Source organism: Ziziphus jujuba, chromosome 2 (assembly GCF_031755915.1).
Source record: "Ziziphus jujuba cultivar Dongzao chromosome 2, ASM3175591v1".
Classification (NCBI taxonomy): domain Eukaryota; kingdom Viridiplantae; phylum Streptophyta; class Magnoliopsida; order Rosales; family Rhamnaceae; genus Ziziphus; species Ziziphus jujuba.
Genome location: NC_083380.1, coordinates 9,288,261 through 9,300,012, shown reverse-complemented (window position 1 = coordinate 9,300,012; position 11,752 = coordinate 9,288,261). Strand labels below are relative to the sequence as shown.

General features: G+C 33.7%; 1 long non-coding RNA gene across 1 annotated transcript; it reads right to left on the bottom strand.

Moving 5' to 3' along the window:
- Window positions 1–5,204: 5,204 nt before the first annotated feature.
- LOC132800617 (uncharacterized) lies at window positions 5,205–6,450 on the bottom strand. Its single transcript, XR_009635815.1, has 2 exons — window positions 6,191–6,450; window positions 5,205–5,663 (listed from the first exon to the last, which is right to left on the bottom strand). It is a non-coding gene; the product is annotated as an uncharacterized LOC132800617 (long non-coding RNA).
- Window positions 6,451–11,752: the final 5,302 nt, after the last annotated feature.

Sequence of the window (11,752 nt, the reverse complement as noted above, 5' to 3'; positions counted from 1 at the left end):
CATTTTTCCTTCGTGTATCCTCCACAACAGATTCGAAAGAAAATCACTAAAAAAACAACTGAAAAGAGATAAAACTAAATTTCAAGACCAAATGATTTGTTGTTATAGAGTTGCGATCATGAAATGAATAAGAAAACATATTTTGCTTATCGCAAAAGTTTTACTATTTTGTTATTATTAAAACACTAATTTAATCCATTTCTAAAGTGAGTGTTTCTAGGATTCAAGCAAATTATGTCTTCAAAATATGTACCAATAAAATAAAAAAGAAAAAAGGTTTGGCTGGTGTTAAAAACTTTTAGCACGGAGAATACGAATGATGTGAATTAAGCACATTACGTATTTCTACATTTTGACTTGCTGATTTTCGTCGGGGCAAGAATTCTTTTTAAAACAAATTGTGTTAGGCATGTCAAATTTTATTTTTTTTAAATATATTTAAAACTGCAATAAACAGGACTTACACGGGCTTAAATTTGGGCCAATAGTGGAGTTGGTTGTATTTTTGCAATAGAAGCCCATCGTAAGAACCCAATCCAAATACCTTTTATAATGATTGTGTAATACGAACATGCTATGAAATAACGTGCATAAAGTTATCTATAATTAAAAATAAAAAATCAATGAGAAATTTATTTTATTTTATTTTACTGGGAGTTCTCCATGCAGCCGTGGCCAAAAACCAAAGAAAACTTTCGGCTAAATATGGACCAGCTGATAGCCCATATTTGGCTCCTTTAGGCAATATATTTTTTCCCTTTAATTTTTGCTCAATCTGTTCTTTATCGAGTGTTTTCAACAGTTCTATGTTTGTATAGTAGAAAAAATAATTGCTTCAAAGATATTTGTATTCGCCTAATATATATAAACAAGATGATTTAGACTTATCCAAGTTATGTATATTAGATGTATATTGTTTCATCCAAATTATTTAATTAGAATGGAAACAAATAATATGTAAATCAATCATTTGATATCTAGAACTTGAATAATCTGAACATATCTAAGTTTTGTGTACTAGACATATGTTATTTTACTTCATATGCCTAACCTAAATGATTTAAACTCATCAAGATTCTATACACTAAACATATTTTTTTTCATTTGGATTATATAGCCTGAACAAAAATGATCAATATGTGAACTAATCATCTTATATACATAACTCAAATGATTTGAACCCCATCTAGATTCTATATATCAAATATATTTTATAGGGTTTTTCCCATAAATAACCACCTTACAACTCCATTTTAGAAAAATAGCAAATTTTTTTTTTTTTTAAAAAACTAGCCACCTTGGGACAAAAATACCCTTGATAAAATTGAAAATTACACAAAAGCTTTCCTTTCTTCTATACAGCCGTTCGTTCGTGGGGGTGGAGTTTATACAAAACTGTTCGTGGGGTTTCTCTAAACTCTTTGCATCTCATCGCCTCTCACTTTCATTTTTTTGTATTTTCTCAGATCTCAAACTAAAATCAGGTAAAAATTTTATCTTTTTTCTTATTAGATGAAAGTAAGGAAATATGTATTTTTTTTGTTTTTTCTCTTTCTATTTTTTCTTGTAAGTTTTATTAGTTTAGGGTTTTTTAAGCTTTTTATTTGATATGGGTATGCAAGAAATTGATTTATGAGATGTTCTATGTGATTTTAAAGATACTTTAGGTGGCATATGGTTTGAAAATGAGAGAAATTTTGTGTAAAACTGAAAAATCCCGAAAAACAGTAAAAAAGGAGGAAATTTGGCGAAAAAGATGAATTTCCGCCAATTTCCTCCAGTTTGTCAGTTTTCGCAAATTTCCGCCAATTTTCCGCCAATTTTCCGCCATTTTTCCGCCAGTTTTCCGTCAGTTTTCCGCCAATTTTCCGCCAGTAGGAAAAAGCTATATTTGGCCCGAAAAAAAAAAAGAATCAACTTTTTTAATACAGTTAATATGTTTGTTTAATATTATTCAAAATTTTATATATTTATTGATTTAACGTTATTCATTTAATTTTGTAGTCAAATGGAAGATGATGACATTGTAATTGCGGTTTTATACAATGGAACATTGGTACAAAATGATAGTGGTGATTGGGAATATCGAAATGGTAAAAATGTAATGGTTTCCGTCGGCAAGAGATGCACAAAATCAGAGTTAGAGGATGAGATTTTCAATTCTATTGAGATAGATCGAAATGAATATTTGCTAAAGCTAAAATGGATATATGGACGATGTGCAGAAAAGTTGGATCCTACAGAAATACGATGTGATAGGGATGTGAAATGCTTTCTTCAAGAAGTAAGGAATGGAGGGATGACAATGATGCGGCCTCCATTGTATGTTGAGGTGATTTCAAAAGTTGCACATGTATGTAGAAATGTTCATCAAACAGCATTTGCTTCGGATAGTGGGAGTAATCTTCATTCTTTTTCTTGTCCTCCAATTGGCGGTCGTCTACCACAAGCTTCCGGTACTGAACCGATTCAGGCTACATCTCAGGAAATTATGGTTCAAGAAACTCAGTTTAGAGATCAAGTTGATGTTCGTGGGGGGGCCTGGACATCATTTAACATTCACGAAGGAGTTGATGTTGGAGGTGACTATGCTGAACGGTTTCCTAACGACGAGGAGTATGAGCAGTTGCATCATATTGATCATGATGAGAATTACAATGCAGCAGGGGATGATGTTGGTCATAATGATGTAGATTTTGATCATGAGTTGCCGGATAATGATAATGATATGCATCCTGAAATGAACAATGAAGGAGTTGATGATGTTAGGGTTCATCGTGCTACAAGTGACCACATATCATCGAGCAACAGAAGTGGTTCTATGGCCATATTTTCGTCAAAGTTCACTGGCTGTGAGAGCATAGTAGTTGGACAATTATTTCGCAACAAACGTGACCTACAGAATAAACTGAGTATCTATTGCATGCGAGAAAATAAGGAGTTCAAGGTGACACGATCAACTACACAACGGTATGAGGTTGTATGCTTGGAAAATACTTGTAAATGGCGACTACGTGCAACCACATTTAAAAATGGAGAAATATTTGTTATGAGAATTTTTGATAATGTACACAGTTGCTCGTTAGATATCGTGCATCGAGAACACAAGCAAGCCAGTAGCCGGGTTATCGGGCAATGTATCAAATCTAAATATGAAGGTATTGCACGTGTTTACAAACCCAAAGAAATTCAACATGATTTTTTGCAGAAATATGGGGTGAATATAAGCTACAACAAAGCATGGAGAGGTAAAGAGTATGCACTTAACAGTGTTAGGGGATCTCCAGAGGAGAATTTTGCTAAGTTACCTGCCTACTGTTTTAAGTTAGTGTCGAAGAACCCTGGGACTGTTACACGTATCAAAACAGACGATAATAACAATTTTGTATATTTCTTTATGGCGATTGGAGCAAGCATTAGGGGATTTAAATCCCACATAAGACCCGTATTGGCTGTTGATGCAACTACATTGAAAGGGAAATACAAAGGGTACATGTATATTGCATCGGGCATGGATGGCAATAAGCAAATATATCCTTTGGCTTTCAGCATTGGAGATGGAGAGAACGAGCAAGCATATACATGGTTTTTCCAAAACCTGAAGGATGCCATCGGAGATTTTCCAGATTTGGTGTTTGTGAGTGATAGACACCCCGCTATTGAAAGGGCATTACGCAAAGTTTTTCCCAATGCATACCATGCGTTGTGCACGTACCATATAAGCAGAAATATTAAAGCAAATGGACATGCGAAAGATGAATCAATAATACAATGTTTCATACTCGCAGCTAGTGCATATTTGGTTGAAGATTTTGAGTTTTATATGGGGCAAATTGAGGCAAAAAACAGTAGAGCTGCCCAGTACATTCGATCATGTGACCCTACAAGGTGGGCACGTTCTCTTTGTCCATGTAGAAGGTACACTATCATGACCACCAATATTGCAGAAAGCTTGAATGGCATTCTGCTAGATGCTAGAGAGATGCCAATAGTAGCATTAATAGAGCACATACGGGATTTACTGCAAAGGTGGTTTTATGAGCGACGTACTGCAGGTGCAAAATTGACAAAGCCTGTGACTGACCATATGGAAGAGCAACTCAAACTACGAAATTTGGAGTCCATCGGACTACGTGTGAAAGCCATTAATATGCATGAATTTCTTGTGGAAGGTGGGAGTTTGAGGGGTACAGTTAATCTCCAATCAAAAACATGCTCATGCAAAGTCTTCGATCTTGATCAATATCCTTGTGATCATTGTATTGCCGCTTGCAGAGACCGAAAAATTGCTCCTTATGGCATGTGTTCTCATTACTACACCGCGGATGCATATCGTACAGCTTATGCTGAGTCCATTTATCCTTTGTTAGATGAAAAACAGTGGCATGTCCCGGATGATGTGGCAAGTCGCATTGTTCTTCCACCAAGATGGACACGTAGGCGAGCCGGTAGACCAAGGATGCAACGCATACCATCCGAAGGTGAAGATGTTATTGGACGTAGATGTAGCCGATGCGGTTGTGTTGGACATTATAGGCAGAGATGTACGAATCCATTGTCTTATGCTTCGAATTAGAAAGTTTTAATTTAGTGTTATGGTTTAATATGTTTTGATAATTATTTCATATCTTTTTTTTTTTTTAATTTAATCCTAAATGAAAAGATGCTTTCTGGAATTGATTTTCAATCTTTAGTTTACATATCATTTTATGAAATGTCCAAATGATTTTGAAAATAAAAACAAACATATATCAATTTTATTTTTATTTAAAATGGTTATTGATTTTAAATGTCACTACATTTTTTGTTAATTCCATCTTCATCTTATATAATATTTGTCTCCACTCCCAATTTTTTTTACCCTACTATTAACTTATATAATCTATTAGAAATTGATTTTCCAAGTGGAGGAAATTAGTTTCTAATAGGAGTAAAAATTATTCAACGATTTCCGCTTGGAGGAAATGTTTTCCAACAGGAGGAAAACTATTTCCGCTTGGAGGAAAATTTTTCCACCTGGCGGAAATTTATCAAGAGGCTTCAATTTTTCTTCATATGGGATTTCCAACTGGAGGAACGTTTTTCCTCCATTTTTCCTCCAGTAGGAAAATTTTTCGGCCTATAGGAAATATTTCCGACAAGCGGAAAATTTTTTAAAATTTGCAATTGAGCTCTTAAGGCGTTTGTGCATAACGGAATTCTAATAAATAAACATGGCACATTTCCTATAAGGTCAATTACTTATCATTACATCAATACCACATTGTTATCTTTGTTAAATGAACATTATAAGCCACCATTATATTTACAATTAAAAGTCAAATATAATAAATAATATGCATCTATAAACATGAAAAAAGGAAAGAAAAAAGCATCACCACGCAGCTCATATGCTAAGTTCTTTGTTGTAAACCTCATATGCATACTTCTTCCTAAAGAACTCCATGTTATCTTGTGTGAATGTCAATGGTAATCTAGCATGTAAGAATTCGATGGTCTTGAGTGTAAATATGCCACAGTCCTCTAACTCTGATTTTGTGCATCTCTTGCCGACGGAAACCATTACATTTTTACCATTTCGATATTCCCAATCACCACTATCATTTTGTACCAATGTTCCATTGTATAAAACCGCAATTACAATGTCATCATCTTCGATTTGACTACAAAATTAAATGAATAACGTTAAACTAAATCAATAAATATATAAAATTTTGAATAATATTAAACAAACATATTAACTGTATTAAAAAAGTTGATTCTGTTTTTTTTTTTCGGGCCAAATATAGCTTTTTCCTACTGGCGGAAAACTGGCGGAAAATTGGCGGAAAACTGGCTGAAAACTGGCGGAAAACTGGCGGAAAATTGGCGGAAATTTGCGAAAACTGACAAACTGGAGGAAATTGGCGGAAATTCATCTTTTTCGCCAAATTTCCTCCATTTTTACTGTTTTTCGCGATTTTTCAGTTTTACACAAAATTTCTCCCATTTTCAAACCATATGCCACCTAAAGTATCTTTAAAATCACATAGAATATCTCATAAATCAATTTCTTGCATACCCATATCAAATAAAAAGCTTAAAAAACCCTAAACTAATAAAACTTACAAGAAAAAATAGAAAGAGAAAAAACAAAAAAAATACATATTTCCTTACTTTCATCTAATAAGAAAAAAGATAAAATTTTTACCTGATTTTAGTTTGAGATCTGAAAAAATACAAAAAAATGAGAGTGAGAGGCGATGAGATGCAAAGAGTTTAGCGAAACCCCACGAACAGTTTTGTATAAACCCCACCCCCACGAACGAACGGCTGTGTAGAAGAAAGGAAAGCTTTTGTAGATAAGGGTACTTTAGTCCAAACGGGTAAAATATTGGTTAGTTTTTAAAAAAATAAAAAAATTTGCTATTTTTCTAAAATGCAATTGTAAAGTGGCTAGTTATCGAAAAAACCCTATATTTTATTTATGAATGAACCAATTTCAATTGAGAGGGACTATTGAAGATGAAGAATAGAATTCAGACAAATAGCTTTCTCACGTCTTGCATTATTGTTGTTTTTATAGATGAATTAAATTTGGATCCAAAAAATTTGTTGAAGTTGAAGTGACAAGGATTTAAGTATTGAGGGTGTAGTATAGGGTGTGTATTTAATTTCAAAGAAATCAGGGTTAATAATATATAGTGTATGTATTTAATTACATTAAAGGATAAATCAGGTATAATTGAATTGGAGTAAATAGTAAAACTTGAAATAAAAATAAATGTGTATAGATTATAATGTGGGTATTAATTATTGTAATGCGAACAGAACCACCCTTTTAAATTCTAACAATACAAAATTATATTTACAATTTTCATTTTTCAAAATTGATCTATAAAAATTGTTTTAGATCTGGATAGTACAAAGCTTTTTTCTATCAAACTTCAAAAGCAAAAACTCCCCCCCCCCCCCCCCCCCCCCCCTCCCCCCAAAAAAAAAAAAAAAAAAAGATTCAATACCAAGAACAATTATAGATTTGCAATTGACATACATATGTGCTTCAATTAGTAATCTTGAAAAAATAATTAATATTTTTCCTCCACATGTATATATCCTCTACTCCAACCACTCCAGACCCGAAAAAATTTGAAAATACTAAGAAAACAATCGAAAAGAGATAAAATTAATTTTCAGTATTAAATGATTTGTTGTTTAATTTTAATTGGTTGGGGTCATGAGATTAATGAGAAAAATAAGATTTTTGTTATTTGCAACAGCTAATGATGAGTACTAGTGTAAACAATTTCTGATATGATCGCAAATATTATTTTGGGTGTATTTAATTATGTTTTAATCTTTTTATATTAAAAACTTAAAATAAAAAAGTGAATTATTTGAATAACCACATGATAAGTGGATCAACGGGTGATGGTCATAGACTCACAAATAATGACAGTTGTATATTTAAGCCAAAAAAACGAAGAAAATGACAGCTGTATTATTGTTCTATCGACAAATGGTGATCAGGAAGTCAAACTACAAATTAAAACTCAAATAACCAGAAACCGCCACAACCACCGTCGCTACGTATTTCCACTTCACTATTTCATTTAATTTAATTTAATTTCTCTTTGTTCAATTTTGTTGAAAGTGAAATTAATGGCTGTTACTTTGGCATCTCAATATTTATGTGACAAATGAAAATTGACGGCTGATTAATATTTTGACCATTTCAGTACACGGTCCGTACACCAACTCAATGGTCAATATCTTGATGTCCATTTGCATGCCTTTGCAATAAACTACTAATATTCGAATATAAAATCTGGTGAGAGGTCAGAGAAAACTTAACGAGCGAATTTCTAGAGAGAGAAAATTAATTCACACACAGATACTTAAATGTTGGAAAATCCACCACACCATTTTAATCCGACTTTTATATTTGCACAGGCAGAATTACACTGTTTGTGTCACGTGCTCTACAAGTTTCTCAGAAGCTGCTACGTGTCAAACTGACTCATGCTAACAACTCTTAACCAATTCCACCGAAAAGCTTCTCGTCGGTTAGATCTTTACTTGCCAACTCAGCTTTTTGTTTAGACGTGTCACTGGTAGTTATGTCATCATTCGAGATGATACCGAATTAAATTATACATTTAGGTTGAATAACTTAGTAAAAAGTATTTAATCAAATAAGCCTTTTAAGTTTTTTATTTTTATTTTTTATATATTTTAAATAAATAAATAAGTCTTAAGTGGTCCTAGTAGATGATCGCACTATGCATATTTTATCAAATTATACAATATATTTAGCGATTAAATATACAACCTTAATACAAGATTTAACCTATTACCATCAACAATATTAGCAGCAGGCAAAGTAACATCATTATGAAGGAGCTCCCCATTGAGTCGTTCGAGTACATAATGCTCACTACTGTAATGGGGGAAAACATTTTTCCATAGTTTTGAAAACTCATTTTAAATAAAGAAATCGGCTTTAATATTTTAAAACCCAATTGTTCACCTTCTTTTTTAATCATTACGAATTTGTTTGCTATTATTGTCAAAGTTTAAATGAAACTTTTTGTTAAACAATTTTTTTCCCCTTTATTTTTATTTTTTTAAAACTTTTTATAGAAATCTATGTTAAGACGTGTTTGGGAAATGGAATATACATGTTTGGGTTCCCATTATAATTGCCAATAGATGTTCGACTTCCCTGCCTTCCTGATTAGCCAGTAATTTTGATCGAGCAGCAGCTGCTTCAAGAGCTGTTGCAACAGCTGCTTTAATTCACAAATTTAGAAGTATATCATCCTTCTTAAAAGATGCATCCTGATCTTCTGTAAATATACAGGTATGTATGTATATATATATATATATATATATATTACAGAGAGAGATATGTTAGGACTGGCATAATGAAACTATTAGTAGACAATAGAACTAAGGAGGGAATGTCTCAACATTAGAATACTGAGAATGCAGGTCAATAAACTTGACAACCATACATAACATTAATATATACCTGACTGGGAATGCCTTTCCTTCATCCCTGAATCTTCAACCTCAGGGACTCTGAAATGAATACACGTTGATTTCAGAACTGTAACACTAGAACAACTAACAGAATAATTTCAATGGACGAACTAATCTCTGTCTCAAAATCAGCATTGGGAGACAATAGACCATTAGTTACACAATCATCTTCACTATCAATTATCTCCCTCGAACGTAAGTTTTCCTCACAAAATGAATAACAGCTGCCTCAGCTGCGGCAGCTGTGATATGTGATAGAATAGCTATCTAATGAAACATTATTTAAACTTTGTTGTTTCTATTGAACTAGAAACATAAGCAGTTGAGCTTAAAGCCCAGACAAATTCTCAAAAGTTGTTTTAATAGCATTTATTAAAAACAATTAGAAGGTATTCACAGAACCAATGTTGTCCCAAAATTATACCACGAGATTACATTTTTCTAGAAGTTTTGAAGATTATGAATGTGCCAGGACTCCGACCTGTTTCATCAGTGAACCATCATCACCTAAGAAGGATGCCATCTATTGTCTCTTCAGAGGACCTAGGTTCTAAGTACCTCCATTGTGCTCATTCTCATTTGTCTGCATATCATATTAACCCACGCTTTTGACATTCTCTGGATGTTCAGCTGAAAGTAGCTGGATTTGTTTTGAATTGTCCAAGTTGCGATTTAGATAACTAGATTTCTGTGAACAAAACGCAGCATAATCTCCCTCAGTGGTTTCTCAATGAGCTTGGCAGTACAATCCATTTGGTCTTTGTCTGAGCATTTTGAGCAACAAGCTCCCAGTCATCCCCATGCTTCATAACAGACTCCAAAAGAAGTGAGGTTTCAAGATTACCACCGTTTTAACAGAAGTAACGCGCAGCCACTCATTAAACAGAAACAAAAAGAACACAGAGGTGATTTTCTCAAGAAACTTATCCGTGGTTATCTCTTCCAGATCTGCGCTTCTATCAACATCTATGGCTTTTCCACTTTTGAAGACACATCAAAGCACTGAATGTGGCATTTATGTAACACCCTTACTGTGGTTGTGACACAGACAAAGGGACTTTGGAGTCTCCATTCACAAACTATTTCCTCATAAACTACGATCAGACATTTGTTATTTCTAAGTCGAAAAGGAAATCATTGTAACCAGATCATTCTTAAGCATTTAAAACAACGACACGTCGTTTCTAATGAAACTGTTTTAACTTTTTAGTTATTTATCGTTTATCCTTGTTCCACAAGTATAATCCTTTCTTCTCAGCTTGTTTAAGGTTCAAATTACATTTTTCTCACAAAAAGAAAAAAAAAAAAAAAGTACAAATTACATTATACTACTAAGAAACTCACATCAAGAAAAATTATGAAGCATACACCATATAAAGCACCAATGTTAATCGAGTATACAGAGCACCTATGTTAATCAAGAATTGGAAACAAACAAAGCAAGAACTCAATTAATAAAAAATTTGGAACAAATAATGCCAAAACCTCAAATCAATTCATAATTTGGAGCAAACAGAGCCACAACTCTATCAATCCAGTGTTTGAAACAAATAACGACAGAATTCAGCCAATCCAGAATTTACAACTCTATCCATCAGTGTTTGAAACAAATAACGACAGAATTCAGCCAATCCAGAATTTGAAACTAAGTAATATACCATTGAAACTAAGTAATATACTATGTAAAGAGTCAAGATCATTGTGTCAGCAGCCTCCGTTTGTCAATCAAAAACGATACGAAGTCTGGACTTTGGCGGCTCACCTTCATCCACCAACAGTTGCAGTCCTGAATCAACATCAGCATCGATAAACGTCTTAACCCACGTACCTTTGAAGCTGAATGCCGAAACAATCAACCACCTCCTCTTTAACGTCAAAACATCTTCCTGGCCTTCGGTTTGCCATATGACATGAGAGGTGATAAAAAATAAAAAGCGCACGGTTAGACAACAGTATTTCTGACTGCCCCATAAACCTTGAGCACTTGCAGGTGAAGCAAGATTTGGAACCACCTTCAAAAAGAACAACAAGAACAACAGTGTTATCAGAATTTAAAAAACCAAGAAATAAAGAACAAAACAGACAAACAAACATACCGGTGCAAAGTTTCTTGGGATTATGGTCTTTCGGGGTAGAATGACCTGTTTGCTGGATCCATAAACTCTGCTGATCCAGATTGATGGATCCCAAGCCCCCAGCCCCGAAATAATGTTCTCTTCCTCCTTCGTTTCCTGCTTCTTCCCTTTTTCTGACTTGGTTGGTGGAAGTTTGGCAGAGAACAGTATGCTGTACAGTATGCTGTTCTGCTGAGTGTTCTTCCTCAACATCAAATCAATTTTCTCTTTGCTAAAATCGACTGAGATTCTAGTGCTGATCCCTAATCCAAGAGCCATAAGCTTCGTCTTCCTGAATTTCGGAGAGACTGCTTGTTTCCACACAAATTGCAGGAAAAACATTGGTCCATTCATCGTTTAAAGCCTTCAAACACGTGAAATTCTTTCAAAATCAAAAGCATGGAAAACGAATAAGCAATGTTTAATATAGATACATAGATTTCAGAGATAACCATACCTGAGAATAGCTAATGCAGAAGGAATTCTTTCTTCGTTTGTTTCTTCGTCTGTAAACGATTTTTTTTTTTTTTTTTTTGTAAGAGACCTCTGGTAATGAATTTAAATATTTGAAATCTGGGCTGTGAGTGAATTTATACAAAGAGCTGGCGACGGTT